At 32.7% G+C, this 16,771-nt stretch overlaps 1 protein-coding gene across 4 annotated transcripts in view; it reads right to left on the bottom strand.

Annotated features, from left to right (window-relative positions):
* LOC141388138 (uncharacterized) overlaps positions 1-16,193 on the bottom strand; it is a 116,780-nt gene extending 100,587 nt beyond the window's left edge. For 2 of the 4 annotated variants that reach the window (XM_073958178.1, XM_073958181.1), the window contains exon 1: positions 15,810-16,193. The gene's annotated coding sequence lies outside the window, so the exon portion shown is untranslated. Of the gene's footprint in view, positions 1-7,852; positions 8,217-15,809 lie in introns of those variants that run through there. The other 2 variants (XM_073958179.1, XM_073958180.1) reach the window with 2 other exon arrangements.
* Positions 16,194-16,771: the final 578 nt, after the last annotated feature.

The following is a 16,771-nucleotide window of genomic DNA, read 5'->3' as shown; positions in this document are numbered from 1 at the left end:
TCACAACATGATCAATTTGGTTTCTTGTTTTCTGATCTGGATACAGCCAGGTGCCCTTATGAATATCGAGATGATTAAATCTGGTACTGCTAACTACCATGTTTTTTGCAGCTGCAAAGTCTATCAGTCTCATACCATTGTCAGATGTTTCACTGTGGAGACTGAATTTCCCGACTGTTGGGCCAAAGATATTCTCCTTTCCAATTTTGGCATTAAAATCGCCTAGAATGATTTTAATGTCATGGGCAGGGCAACGGTCATATGTTTCTTCTAAGCGCTCGTAAAATATATCTTTGGTCTGTTCATCCTTTTCTTCAGTGGGAGCATGAGCGCAGATAAAGCTGATGTTGAAGAATTTAGCTTTTATTCGAATTGCAGCAAGTCTTTCATTCACTGGAGTGAAGCTGGATACAAGATGTTTTAGTCTCCGACTAACTACGAATCCACAACCAAACTCATGCTTTACGTCATGGCAGCTATAATACAGTGCGTCACCTTTAGGTGTTGTTGTGACGCCTTTCCCAATCCATCGTATTTCCTGTATGGCAGTAATATCGGTCTTGTACTTTTCAAGTACGTCTGCCAATGCGAAGACTGCACCTTCTCTATAAAGAGTGCGAACATTCCAGGTGCAGATTCGCAGATCATGGTCCTTAAAACGTTTGCGGGGTTCGTCAACTTTAGAGGGGTTTGTTTTTCTTTTCTTTCGTTTTTTCATAGTAGGCTGTTTTTTCTAGGGGAGGGTTACTAACCCGACGCCCAAACCCAAGTTTTTAACGTTCTTATGGGTGAACGCGCGGCACATGTTAGCTCACTACCTTTAACGGGTGTTAAAGGCAGTTCCCCAGGTGACACCACGGGGAGGTCAGTGTCCACTTGGGATGAAAGAGGGACCAAGATAAATCCTGGGCTTTGCCATGTTAAAACCGGTCAGGACCGTTCCTTGGTATCTTCCATCCCCTACGTCACCCACGTTGTTCATTGTATTCAGACATATTTCGAAGAAATTTTAAGGAAAGCACACACTATCATTCAAAACTGACAGTCAACGTACTTTTAGGAAAATTTTCGGGCAAATAACAGCTTTTATTTAGCTAAAAACGTTTGTAATACAATATATACGGTATTATTTAGTGATTACAAAAGAAAATTTTCAGATAGGCTTGGATATTTACGAAATAGAACTCGATGACTGATGCTTATTTATTATAGCGACGATATTAAATAGCATCGACATTGCTAGCAATATTTTTGTGAAACTTGGTGCTACATGTTGCCGTTGTTCACTGTATTTAGACATATTTCTAAGAAATTTTAAGGAAAGCACACACTATCATTCATGTACTATACTTTAGCAGGCAAAGCTGCTAAAATTCGGTGCTTGTGCTAATATCGCGTTAGCATTTTAAGCCCTGGTAAATAACAATGGTCACCTTTTGCGTGTTCGTATACATACATTTTCTATCTCTACATTATGTTAGTAAGTTGGAGTTTGATACATTGACCAACTTTTAATTATTGTGAACGTAAATGTAGTCAATTTGTCAACATTTCATTGAATGTAATTAAATCTGTAATATTCTATCCTCCAAGAATATTTCTTTTTTCATGTAAATGTTCTCCTTTGTTAGGCTCTCTAAACTCCATGTGAGTGGGTTGGATATCGGTTACAATTTGGTTACATTTAATCAAACGTATACAAAATTGGTATTATTTGGAATTTAGGAGAAAAAAACTACATATAGCTCCAACATTTTCTAACAGATGAGGTACACTTGACAAAGGTCAAAAATATGTCCAAAATATAAAATCAATGACTGCATTCGTTGATATAACAAATTTTGCATAAATTTTCATCTTGTATTGAATAGAAAGATTTCTTAAGGTTTATTTATCGAGCAACTGGTAGATGTCGTGATATATCTTACGTTATGGAAGCTGGACTTATTGTTTACTTCAAAAATATCATATCCAAGAAGGTTATTTTCCACCAAAATGCCTGCTATTATTGTGTACCTTGTTAGAAAAGTGTAATTAGGTGACCAACGGTGATGTTCATATAAAGTTTATCTTCATGTTCCCAAAAAGCAATTTCCACCCGAACGGGCTAATTCATTGATATCTAAAAATCCACTGGCTAATTTTCAAAAGTTTGTAAGCGTTCATCTTCACAATAGAATCTATCATCCATGACATAAGGTTGTTTTAGTTTTGGAATTTCCAAGAAACCGCTTATAGTAATACACTCCATTTCATCGCAATACAATGGGATCACTGATGTTAATAGGATTGATTATGATTAAGCTTGATGTCTGCACTTAACATTGATATTGAATGATCCTTTGTTTAACAGCATGTTTATTCATGGTCATGATTAAACATGCCATCTATTCAAATAATTCTAATGATTGTGAAATTCATATTTATATTGCCTGTCATACATTTTTGGTATTAACACAATTAGGAATAAGAAATAAGGTAGATCAAGTTCGAACAAAAACTATAGTATCCTATCTTCCTGAATTCATAAGTTCAAGTTAGGTTCATGTTGGATTGGGTTCAGGTTATGTTCAAGTTGGGTTCATGTTTGGGTTTTATTTTACCTTACTGATGGTCCGATAAATATTTCTCATGATTGTCACGTTTTCAAAGCCCTTATTATCAATGTATATCAATGATTAATAAAATTAGAAATAAATAAAACAACCATATTACAATGGAGATAGATTGCATTTATTTCGTAATCACAATGTACGCATTTGTATAATAAATATATAATATCTGTCTCTCGTAGTTCTTCAATTATAGAAACCACCTCCTATGTTTGGTCATATTTTCCCCTTTGATGTGATTCCTCCAACAGCTTTAATCGTTCAACAAGAACATTGGAATCGTATACGTATGGGGAGTTTGCAAGATTTACTCTCATTAGTCCCTTTCCAGTATGAGTAGCATAGATTGTCTTCTTTATTCTATTGGTGTAAATTTTTCTTATATATCTCCAACTCTGAGGAGTTCATATAAGCCTGGTGTGAGTGCCCATTTCTGGTTTCCTACGACAATTTTTTCCTTACTTTTTTAAAGGTTTTCAGATTATTATTATTTTTAATTGAGAAAGATTGTTTTCGTAATCATAACCGCCATGAGCAGAATAAAAAAATACGTCTTTTGCGTCTTCATACTTGATTGAGTCATCTTCTTTAATATCTTCCTTATATCTCTTGATACTGGAAAACGGTGATTTCTCGTACTCGGATATGTTTTTGTTTTGGAGGTACACGTATTCGGATGCCTTTTCACTTGTTGTCTTAACTAATTTATTTAGTTCATCTATTATAGTTATAAAAGCATTCTCTAATTGCGCTGTTCTTGCTTGCTTTTTTTTCAATTTTCTTTTCAAAACATTACGGGATTGAATCAATCGTTTCAGCATTTCTTCTTACAATTGCTAGTGATATACTGAAACATATCGGTTATTGATACAATTGAACCCAACCCAACCTGAACCCAGCCTAACCTAACCTGAAACTAATCTGAACCCAACCTACCCTGAACCCAATCTGTACCCAACCCAACCTGAACCTATGAATTCAAGAAGACACTGATCTACCTTATTTCTTATACCAAATTGTGTTAACCCATTAATGCCCAGATTTTTTTTGTTTGAATTTCGGCCTGAAATTTGGTAAACGAAGTCCTTAGTGGTCAAGAAACATACTTTGTTAAGCAACTTTGAGAAAGAACAAGGGTAGGTGCGGGTTTTCACCCGGTAACTTAAGTTGCCATTGGGCACATAGGTTACATATTGAAAATACGTATTATTTATTATTGTATGGTAATTCGAAAAAAACATGCGTTAGGGTGAAGGGAAATATTACATTTTTTGCATATAAAAATGGTACGGCCATTAAACTCTTTACATCGACTCTACTTCGAGTCCCCTTTTATGTCTGTATAATTTTTTTGGCTAGAATATGATCGACCGGCTTTGGTATTTTTGCATTTATCCGACTCTTTTGTAGTCTTGAGTATCTTGAAACTGTTCCAATGGGTTCCAGGGAAGAACAGTTTGTTAGGACAGTAACAACTGCGTTGTCCAGCCATCTTACCGCAAGCAATTTTTTTGTGCGAGATATATCATACGACCCACGAGGCCTTTTAGCAAATTGAATTTTACTTAAAAAATTCATTTCCTTTGAAACACGATTTTCCCTCAATGTTCCAGTAGCTCATATGCCATGCTTCTCAAGTTCCTCTAACAAGCTAGCGCTTGTGAATAGATTTTCAAAGAATAACTGCGTTCCTGGTGCTAGCTGACAATGAGAAACTTGCCCAAGCACTACATCGCTGCCTTGACCGAATCCACGATTTGGTATTTTCGTGGAGGATCCACAGTAAGGCTCGGCATGAATCATGTAACCAATAATATAATATCCGATAACAAATAATATCCGATAACAAAATACTATCCGATAACAAAATATGTACTTTACGTAAGTGTCCATTGGCAACTTAAGTTGCCACCACTAAAAACACATTATTTCTCTAAGCACAAAACAGTAAATCTAAATATTTTTGATCTAAAACTTAATCAAGATATATTTCTTTAAATACAAACACACTTTGTTATGAAATTATTTAATATCATAGTAAAACTTACATTTTGAAACAGCAGTCTCAAATGAAATGGGATTTTTGAAACAGGTTGAAAATCAGCAGCCAATAAAATGCAAACGCAAGAAGCAATTGACATGAATCAAAAGCACAATTGAAAAAAACAGGTGTCTACTTAATAATAGTACAGTTATTTTTATATTCCCTATTCCCACTTCTTTCTCAGAGTACAAAAAAAGAGAAGAAGTCAGCTGGCATCTTAATTTCCAATGGGCATTAATGGGTTAGTACCAAAAATTAAATGTCAAGCAGTATAAAAATGAATTTCACAATCCTTGGGAATTATTTGGATAGATAGCAGGTTTAATCATGACCATGAATAAACATGCTGTTAAACAAAAGATCATTCAATATCATTGTTAAGTGCAGACATCAATCTTAATCATTTGTTTAGTCTATTTGTCATGAAACTCTGCGTCAAAATAACTCAGTCCTATTATCATCAGTGATCCCCTTGTATTGCGATGAAATGGAGAGTATTACCATCAGCCGTTCCTTGGGAATTCCAAAACTAAAACCACCTTATGTCATGGATGATAGAACGCTTGCAATCATTTGAAAATTATCCAGTGGATTTTTAGATATCAATGAATTAGCCCGCTCCGGTATGAGGTGGAAATTGCTTTTTGGGAACATGAAGGTAAACCTTATACGAACTTCAATTACACATTATTGACAAGTTACACAATAATTCCAGGCATATTTATGGAAAGTAACCTTCTTGTTTATGATATTTTTGGAGTAAACAATAATTCCAGCTTCCATAACATAAGTTATACCACACGTCTACCAGTTGCTCGATAAATAAACATTAGGAAATTTTCTATTCAATCCCAGATAAAAATTTATGCATAATTTGTTATATCAACTAATGCAGTACATTGGTTTTATATTGCGGATATATTTCGACCTTTATCAACTGTACCACATCTGTTAGAAAAAGTTCATGTGTTGCAATGCGTTCATTGCTGGAGCTATATGTAGTTTATATCTCCTAACCCCAAATAACACCAGTTTTTTTGTATGTAACCAAATTGTAACCGATATCGAACCCACTAACATGGAGTTTAGAGAGCATAACAAAGGAGAACATTTACATGAAAAAGAAATATTCTTGGAGTATTGAGTATTACAGATTTATTTATATATAATGAAATATACGCGAATCGGCTACATTAACGTTGACAATAATTATATGTGGGTCAATGTATCAAACTCCAACCTACTAACATAATATAGAGAGAGAAAATGTAGGTCTACGAACAAACAAATGATGACCATTGTTATTTACTCCTGGGGGAAGTCATACAATATCTGAGACTCTCTCATTCTTATTTATTTCATTTTTTGCTCCCGCGTATAATTGAGGTAAAATATGCAACTTTATTTCACATTTTGCATAGCTTATATTTAAACCCTGACATATATGTATTTTTGATGACAATCTTGCTATTCACTCACTCGAACATATGTTTTAATTTAGACTTGCTCTAAATGTGGTTCAGCCTAAAATTTTCGAGGTAATTTTTGTTGTTTTGACCCACTGTGTAGTTACATTTTAATCTGTGGCGTGTTAAGTTTTGATGGTGTTCTCATCGAATCCCGTCAATATATAAATCTTTAGATAAATCAATGTATTGGTTGTATTCCAGGAACGCCCTGAACCATACACCCACCTCACACTTGAACCACCTCTCCCATCATTTGATGATCAACATGCATAACATACTCAAACTGTGTAATACCCACAAAAGGCAAGAATTCCTAAGAACAAAGAAAGAGCATACATATGTTAAGCCAACAAAAAAATCATTGTTGATTTCATATTTGTACAGATTCATTTTTTCGCTGCTATTCCCCTTTCTACTTCACTCTCCTAGAATAAACCTATCATACCTTTCCATAAGGAAATCAAATTTATAAACTAAACATTTTTCTTTTCAAGTTCAATAGAAACACTAATATATATAATATATTTAATTGTTCCACAAACATCCCATAAGGGACAAGGGAGACTTCTCTCATATCAATGAGTGCACCCCGATTCATATTAGCTTAATGATATGGGACCTACAGTTTATCGCCGAGTCCGAACGGCGTGACTAAGACACCACTTTGTAGAGAAGTTTTACATGGCTGAAATACTCATCAAAATCTACTAAATTGTTAACAGCTTCGTTCCAGTACTTTTTTAATGGTAAAATGTGCAAAAGAGAAAATTTTCAAAAATTAGTTCAACGCACACATTTTTCCAAAATGTACGGGAACGGAAAAATTACAGAAATGTCAAAAAGTCTGGAACAAATGTCAAAGTCGGCGTGTCTGCCAATCAGAAGTTGGCAAACATGTTGCACATATTTGCTCGGCCAAATTTGTCGTGTAAAAACTTTCTAAACAGAAAGCTAGTCAGCGCCATTTTTGTTCAAGAAGAAGTGAACATTTTGCAACTTTTTTGATGTACGGGAACGCATTTCGGGTAAAAATTTGCAAAATGTGTTAAATGTGTAAAAACTTTTTAGTTCTAGAACGAAGCTAACATTTGTGAAACTGTCATATCACAGAGTCTATATATACTGTTTTCACGCATGGATGCACTGCCCTGATTATCAATGTCAAAAAGTCTGGAACAAATATCAAAGTCGGCGTGTCTGCCAATCAGAAGTTGGCAAACATGTTGCACATATTTGCTCGCCCAAATTTGTCGTGTAAAAAGTTTCTAAAGAGAAAGCTAGCCAGCGCCATTTTTGTTCAAGAAGAAGTGAACATTTTGCAACTTTTTTGATGTGCGGGAACGCATTTTGGGTAAAAATTTGCAAAATGTGTTAAGTGTGTAAAAACTTTTTAGTTCTAGAAGAAGCTAACATTTGTGAAACTATCAGATCACAGAGTTCATATATATTGTTTACACGCACGGATGCACTGCCCTGATTATCAATTTTTAAACAAGAAGAGACAAATTAAAAATCGCATATACATATTGTTGCCCATTTCTTCAAAAAAATATTTGATTCTAATGCTTTTCTATATTTTAGACACAATCTAAATGTATGAAAATTCCACTCGCTGCACAATTTACATAAATTTATTAACTTTTAAAATATAAAAAGACAAAAAAGCAACGAAAGCTTTAGTACACCGAATAAAGAAAACTAATCGGAAAGAAGTACAAATTACATACCCACACTTGCACATACGTTTGTCAGTTAATTTCCATACACATCAAATCCTACATAGGAATGTCCGTTATTCTTTTCCTTCGCTTTAAGAAATGCTAACAATAATCAATGTTGCGGAAAAATCATACAGCCGCTACCTTAAACAGGCAAAGTCGCTACTTTGGCGACAAGTAGCGGAAAAATCACCAAATTGCCATCCCATGCGTATCTCTCACTTTTGCAACTCTACAAATGTTTTGTTTAAAATATTTTAAATGTATGTACTTTGTAAATAATGATGCAACGCAAAATTACTATAATATTTATTACACTGTTTATTAATTCAGTTATTTCACTTTATATTATTGGTTTTCTCCAACTTTCTTCAATCCGTCGAAAATTGTTGACAAATTATACCATGTTCAAAACATACTATTTAATCTATGACATAACAAGCAAAACTAAATGCAACCCGTGGCGTATGGCACAATTTCTTTATATATTGTTTACACATCGTTTGATTACCATCGCCTAAACAAAGTTTTCATCGGGGAAATTAAAAAAGGATGTTTTAACCAATTATTTTTCTAGTTTTACCACGAGACAAATTGGCGTAAAATAAAGCCTTTTTAGAAACGCTCCCGAAAATGCAAATCTTTTATATAGTTTTTATATGTGAAGGAAAACAAAAATGCACAAATAAAAAAAGCGAAAATAAATAATAGATTTTTGGTTTTGAATCAGTCAAATTAGTTGATAAACATTTGTGCTGTGAATTTTTTTAAAATTAAAATTATTGTGTACTTTTGATTGTGTATGTTTTATTTCCTGCGTGTGTGTATATGTAAGCAAATGACGAAATGAATGAAATGACTTCTAGAGCAGACCAAAAATTTATTTTCATTGCTGGAAATAACAAATATTATGCTTTTTTATTTTCTTTTATTTTCATGGAACATACATGTTTTTATCTATTTCTCCAATAAAATATTTTATGTCCATGCTTTTCTATATTTTTGAGTACGATCTGACATCTATATGTATGAATAATCCATTCGGTGCTGCATCATTTATTCTAAACAATGCACGAAAAACCAATACTAATATAAGCAACCCAGTTTTTCTTCATAAACTACTGAAAATAAAACTCTTTTATGTGGAGAAAAACAAAAACACTCAGACCATAAACAAGTGAAAATACATGATTATTTGTTTGTTTTGATTTTTTCAAATTAGTTGCTAAACATGTGTGTTGATAAATTTTTATTTGTTTTAATTAAAATTATTGTGTACGTGTGATGTGTTATTTCGTGCGGTGTACACGTAAGCAGCAAATGACGGAAAAAGCATATGTAAATTCACTTCATTTATTTCCAGGATTTCGTAAAATGGAGTTACATAGTGTGCTTATGTAAAAAGATCTAAATTTACATGGAATATCCAAATGTTTCATCAAAATTCGAAATTGCAAACAGAATTATTTTTTGATCCACTTACGTTTTAGGACAAATGCGGGGAAATGCATTTATAAGCGCGGCATGACAGATAGCATACCGTAATCAAATGCAAAAATATGAGAAAATATCCGAATTTTACGTCAATGTTTGCAATCAATCTTTGTGGCGTTAAAACGACCAGTGGCTTTAAGTGGTTCAGTTTCAGTTTAATCTTCCGTAAAATATGCTTTATTTGGAGAAAATAAAATATTTTCTTTTAACATATATTCCCCATTTATTAAACAGGACAATTTGACCTACAAATTCAAACAGTCCATAATTTTTCACCTCTATCAAAATTTTCTAAATTGTTAACATTTGTGAGACTATCATATCACACAGTTCATATTCATAGTTCAGATATACTGTTTAAAAGCAAATCTGTATATGGTTCACCCAAAAAATTATTTTCATTGGACGAAATTAAAGAAAGGTTATATTTACTTTAACGTTCACCACTTCACGTACATACGTTGGGATGCGAACTGCCCCGATTATCAATTGTTAAACAAGAAGAGGAAACTTAAGTAATTGCACATACATATTTGTATCCATTCCTTAAATAAAATATTTAATTCTAAAGATTTTCTATGTTTTTGAACACGATCTGCCATCTAAATGTATGAATATTCCACTCGCTGCACAATATACATATATTTATTTACCAAAGGGTTTCCTGTTATTCGACCTGTTTTCTTTTCTTAAAAATTGATAGATTAGTCAAGCTTGAGGTAAATTTTTTTTTTAAATATTTATTTATTTATTTAGTCATCAATATTTCGCTATTGCACTGAATTGATACATCAGGATTATCTACAAAATACAGATGGATACACAATCATTTATTATTATCACCGAGGTATACATCATATTACAAAAGCAACCAACATACTATCTTCGCAAAATACGTAAAAACAAACTTAAAAAATATTTACATCTAGTTAGACTAGAATCACTAAAATCGTCATGTGATGTAAATATTGCATTGTTGCTTTCTTTCGCATTGCGATCCATATACATTCTTTATTTTGTATATGAGTCCTCGGTAGCACTGTTGTCAACGTCACTTATTTCTTTATTTTTTTACTTTGAGTAAATAACAGGGTTTAAAAGCCAGCACCTAAAAACATTGGCATTAGCTGTACACTTCAACTGCTATACAATATTGACACACACGGCTAAATAAGCAACCGAACGCATATTTATTTTTGTGAATTTTTGCTTATTTCGTTTTCTACGCCTAATCTATTTTTCGTTAGGCATAATCCACAAATAACCTACATATTTAGCAGCCGGCTGACCATTTGTCGAAGGGAAATAGCAGCAAAGTGTGTTTTTCTGATTAGATTTGCCAACGCATTAATAGAAAAGGTGTCATTTAATGCCAAAATGCCTCCATCATATGGTAGAACCTAAAGAAAACTAATTATTATTATTTAAAAATAAAAAATATATATATTAAACGGCTTCACCAAAAATTCACATGTCATTTGTCGTGATTTTTAATGCATTACACTGGTGAAAACCTGGCTAAGCCGTTGAAACTTTGTTGCTTATTCTCTTTTCTGATATGTGTTGATCATGTGTGCTGCAAAATATGAGTATGCGTGTCTGGTGCTATTTTATTTTAGCGACGATATCAAATAGCATCAGCATCGCTAGCAATATTTTTGTGAAATTTGTTGCTACATGTTGCCGTTGTTCATTGTATGTAAACATATTTCGAAGAAATTTTAGCAGGCAAAGCTGCTAAAATTCGGTGCTTGTGCTAATATCGCGTTAGTATTTTAAACCCTGGTAAATAACAATGGTCAACATTTGTGTGTTCGCATACATACATTTTCTCTCCCTACATTATGTTAGTAGGTTGGAGTTCGATACATTGACCAACATTTAATTATTGTCAACGCTTAGGTAGCCAATTTGTCTACATTTCATTGAATGTAAGTAAATCTGTAATATTCTATCCTCCAAGAATATTTCTTTTTTCATGTAAATGTTCTCCTTTGTTAGGCTCCCTAAACTCCATGTTAGTGGGTTGGATATCGGTTACAATTTGGTTACATTTAATCAAACGTATACAAAATTGGTGTTATTTGGAATTTAGGAGAAATAAACTACATATAACTCCAACACTTTCTAACAGATGAGGTACACTTGACAAAGGTCAAATATATTTCCGAAATATAAAATTAATGTACTGCATTCGTTGATATAACAAATTTTGCATAAATTTTCATCTTGTATTGAATAGAAAGATTTCTTAAGGGTTTTTTATCGAGCAACTGGTAGATGTTGTGGTATATCCGTGGTATTATTGTTTACTTCAAAAATATCATAACCAAGAAGGTTACTTTCCATAAAGATGCCTGCATTTGTGTGTTCGCATACATACATTTTCTCTCCCTACATTATGTTAGTAGGTTGGAGTTCGATACATTGACCAACATTTAATTATTGTCAACGCTAAGGTAGCCAATTTGTCTACATTTCATTGAATGTAAGTAAATCTGTAATATTCTATCCTCCAAGAATATTTCTTTTTTCATGTAAATGTTCTCCTTTGTTAGGCTCCCTAAACTCCATGTTAGTGGGTTGGATATCGGTTACAATTTGGTTACATTTAATCAAACGTATACAAAATTGGTGTTATTTGGAATTTAGGAGAAATAAACTACATATAACTCCAACACTTTCTAACAGATGAGGTACACTTGACAAAGGTCAAATATATTTCCGAAATATAAAATTAATGTACTGCATTCGTTGATATAACAAATTTTGCATAAATTTTCATCTTGTATTGGATAGAAAGATTTCTTAAGGTTTTTTATCGAGCAACTGGTAGATGTTGTGGTATATCCGTGGTATTATTGTTTACTTCAAAAATATCATAACCAAGAAGGTTATTTTCCATAAAGATGCCTGCTATTATTGCGTACCTTGTTAATAATGTGTAATTAGGTGACGGTGATGTTCATATAAGGTTTATCTTCATGTTCCCAAAAAGCAATTCCCACCCGAACGGGCTAGTTCATTGATATCTAAAAATCCCCTAGCTAATTTTCAAGAGTTTGTAAGCGTTCATCTTCACAATTGAATCTATGACATAAGGTGGTTTAAGTTTTGGAATTTCCAAGAAACCGCTTATAGTAATACACTCAATTTCGTCGCGATACAAGGGGATCACTGATGTTAATAGGATTGACTATGATTAAGCTTGATGTCTGTACATAACATTGATATTGAATGATCCTTTGTTTAACAGCATGTTTATTCATGGTCATGATTAAACATGCAATCTATCCAAATAATTCCACAGATTGTGAAATTCATATTTATATTGCTTGTCATACATTTATATTACTTGTCATACATTTATTTCGTAATCACTATGTACGCATTTGCATAATTAATATACAATATCTGTCTCTCGTAGTTCTTCAATTATAGAAACCACTTCCTATGTTTGGTCATATTTTCCGCTTTGGTGTGATTTCTCCAAAATCTTAAATCGTTCAACAAGAACATTGGAATCGTATACATATGCGGGGTTTTCAAGATTTAATCTCATTAGTACTTTTCCAGTATGGGTAGCATAGATGGTCTTCTTTATTATATTGGTGTAGATTTTTCTTATATACCTTCAACTCTGAGGAGTTCAAATAAGACTGGTGTGAGTGCCCAGTTCTGGTTTTTTCATTACTTTTTTTAAGTGGTTCAGATATTATTCTTTTTAATTGAGAAAGATTTTTTTTCATAATCATAACCATCATGAGCAGAATAAAAAAATTGTCTTTTGCGTCTTCATACTTGATTGAGTCATCTTCTTTAATATCTTCCTTATATCTCTTGATACTGGAAAACGGTGATTTCTCACACTCGGATATGTTTTTTGTTTTGGGGGACCTCGTATTCGGATGCTTTTTCACTTGTTGTCTTAACTAATTTATTTAGTTCATCTATTATAGGTATAAAAGCATTCTCTAATTGCGCTGTTCTTGCTTGCTTTTTTTCAATTTTCTTTTCAAAACATTACGGGATTGAATCAATCGTTTCAACATTTCTTCTTACAATTGCTAGTGATATACTGTAAAATATCGGTTATTGATACAACTGAACCCAACCCAACCTGAACCCAGCCTAACCTAACCTGAAACCAATCTGAACCCAACCTAACCAGAACCCAATCTGTACCTAACCCAAGCTGAACCTAATCTCAACCTATGAATTCAGGAAGACACTGATCTACCTTATTTCTTATACCAAATTGTGTTAATACCAAAAATGTAATGTCAAGCAGTATAAAAATGAATTTTACAATCCTTGGGAATTATTTGGATAGATAGCAGGTTAAATCATGACCATGAATAAACATGCTGTTAAACAAAAGATCATTCAATATAATTGTTAAGTGCAGACATCAAGCTTAATCATTTGTTTAGTCTATTTGTCATGAAACTCTGCGTCAAAGTCCCTCAATCCTATTATCATTAGTGTTCCCCTTGTATTGCGATGAAATGGAGAGTATTACCATCAGCGGTTTCTTGGAAATTCCAAAACTAAAACCAACTTATGTCATAGATGATAGAACGCTTACAATCATTTGAAAATTAGCCTGTGGATTTTTAGATATCAATGAATTAGTCCGCTGGGGTATTAGGTGGAAATTGCTTTTTGGGAACATGAAGATAGACCGTATACGAACATCAATTACACATTATTGACAAGTTGAACTATAATTCCAGGCATCTTTATGGAAAGTAACCTTCTTGGTTATTATATTTTTGGAGTAAACAATAATTCCAGCTTCCATAACATAAGTTTTACCCCAAAATCTACCAGTTGATCGATAAATAAACTTTAGGAAATCTTTCTATTCAATCCCAGATGAAAATTTATGCATAATTTGTTATATCAACGAATGCAGTACATTGGTTTTATATTGCGGACATATTTTTGAACTTTATCAACTGTACCATATCTGTTAGAAAATTTTCATGTGTTGCAAGACGTTCATTGCTGGAGTTATATGTAGTTTATTTCTCCTAAACCTCAAATAACACCAGTTTTTTTGTATATAACCAAATTGTAACCGATATCCAACCCACTTACATGGAGTTTAGAGAGCATAACAAAGGAGAACATTTACATGAAAAAAGAAATATTCTTGGAGTATTGAATATTACAGATTTATTTACATTTAATGAAATGTAGGCGAATCGGCTACATTAACGTTGACAATAGTTATATGTGGGTCAATGTATCAAACTCGATAATGTAGAGAGAGAAAATGTAGGTATACGAACAAACTAATGATGACCATTGTTATTTACTCCTGGTGGAAGTCATACAATACAATATATAATTCTTTAGATAAATCAATGTATTGGTTGTATTCCAGGATCGCCCTCAACCATACACCCACCTCAGACTTGAACCACCTCTCCCATCATTTGATGATCAACATGCATAACATACTCAAACTGTGTAATACCCACAAAAGGCTAGAATTCCAAAGAACAAAGAAAGAGCATACATATGTTAAGCCAACAAAGAATCATTGTTGATTTCATATTTGTACAGATTCATTTTTTCGCTGCTATTCCCCTTTCTACTTCACTCTCCTAGAATAAACTTATCATACCTTTCCATAAGCAAATCAAATTTATAAACTGAACATATTTCTTTTCAAGTTCAATATCAACACTAATATACATACACAGCATAAATTTAAGGGGACAAAAAAATTCAAACAGCCCACAATTTTTTATTTTCATCAAAATCTACTAAATTGTTAACAGCTTCGTTCCAGTACTTTTTTAATGGTAAAATGTACAAAAGAGGAAATTGTCAAAAATGAGTTCAACGCACACATTTTTCCAAAATGTACGGGAACCGAAAAATAACAGAAACGTCAAAAAGTCTGGAACAAATGTCTAAGTCGGCGTGTCTGCCAATCAGAATGTGGCAAACATGTTGCACATATTTGCTCGCTCAAATTTGTCGTGTAAAAAGTTTCTAAAGAGAAAGCTAGTCAGCGCCATTTTTGTTCAAAAAGAAGTGAAAATTTTGCTACTTTTTGGATGTACGGACCGCATTACTGGTAAAAATTTGCAAAAAGTGTTAAATGTGTAAAAACTTTTTTGTTCTAGAACGAAGCTAACATTTGTGAAACTATCATATCACAGAGTTCATATATACTGTTTATACGCACGGATGCACTGCCCTGATTATCAATTTTTAAACAAGAAGAGACAAATTAAAAATCGCATATACATATTGTTGCCCATTTCTCCAATAAAATATTTGATTCTAATGCTTTTCTATATTTTTAGACACCATGTAAATGTATGAATATTCCACTCGCTGCACAATTTACATACATTTATTTACTTTTAAAATATAAAAAGACAAAGAAGCAACGAAAGCTTTAGTACACCGAATAAAGAAAACTTATCGGAAAGAAGAACAAATTACATACCCACACATGCACATACGTTTGTCAGTTAATTTCCATACACATCAGCTCCTACATAGAAAAGTCCGTTATTCTTTTCTTTCGCTTTAAGAAATGCTAACAATTATCAATAATCAATGTTGCGGAAAAATCATACAGCCGCTACCTTAAACAGGCAAAGTCGCTACTTTGGCGACAAGTAGCGGAAAAATCACCAAATTGGCATCCCATGCGTATCTCTCACTTTTGTAACTCTACAAATGTTTTGTTTAAAATATTTTAAATGTATGTACTTTGTAAATAACGATGCAACGCAAAATTACTATATTATTTATTGCACTGTTTATTAATTCAGTTATTTCACTTCACATTATTGGTTTTCTCCAACTTTCTTGCATCCGTCGAAAATTGATGACAAATTATACCATGTTCAAAACATACTATTTAATCTATGACATAACAAGCAAAACTAAATGCAACCCGCGGCGTATGGCACAATTTCTTTATATATTGTTTACACATCGTTTGATTACCATCGCATAAACAAAGTTTTCATCGGGGAAATTAAAAAAGGATGTTTTAACCAATCATTTTTCAAGTTTTACCACGAGAAAAATTGGCGTAAAATACAGCCTTTTTAAAAACGGTCCCGAAAATGCAAATCTTTTATATAGTTTTATATCTAAAGGAAAACAAAAAAAAAAAAAAAACAAATAAAAAAAGTGAAAATAAATAAAAGATTTTTGGGTTTGAATTAGTCAAATTAGTTGATAAACATTTGTGCTGTGAATTTCTTTAAAATTTAAATTATTGTGTACTTGTGATTGTGTATATGTTATTTCGTGCGTGTGTGTATATGTAAGCAAATGACGAAATTAATCAAATGAATTCTGGAGCAGACCGAAAATTCATTTTCATTGCTGGAAATAAAAAATTTTATGCTTACTATTACAAAAACACTCAGACCAAAAACACTCAGACCTTGT

This window comes from Musca autumnalis, unplaced genomic scaffold, assembly GCF_047663935.1.
Source record: "Musca autumnalis isolate F117 unplaced genomic scaffold, ASM4766393v1 scaffold_6, whole genome shotgun sequence".
Taxonomy (NCBI): domain Eukaryota; kingdom Metazoa; phylum Arthropoda; class Insecta; order Diptera; family Muscidae; genus Musca; species Musca autumnalis.
The sequence above is the reverse complement of the archived record's forward strand: the minus strand, read 5'-3'. Positions and strand labels throughout refer to the sequence as shown.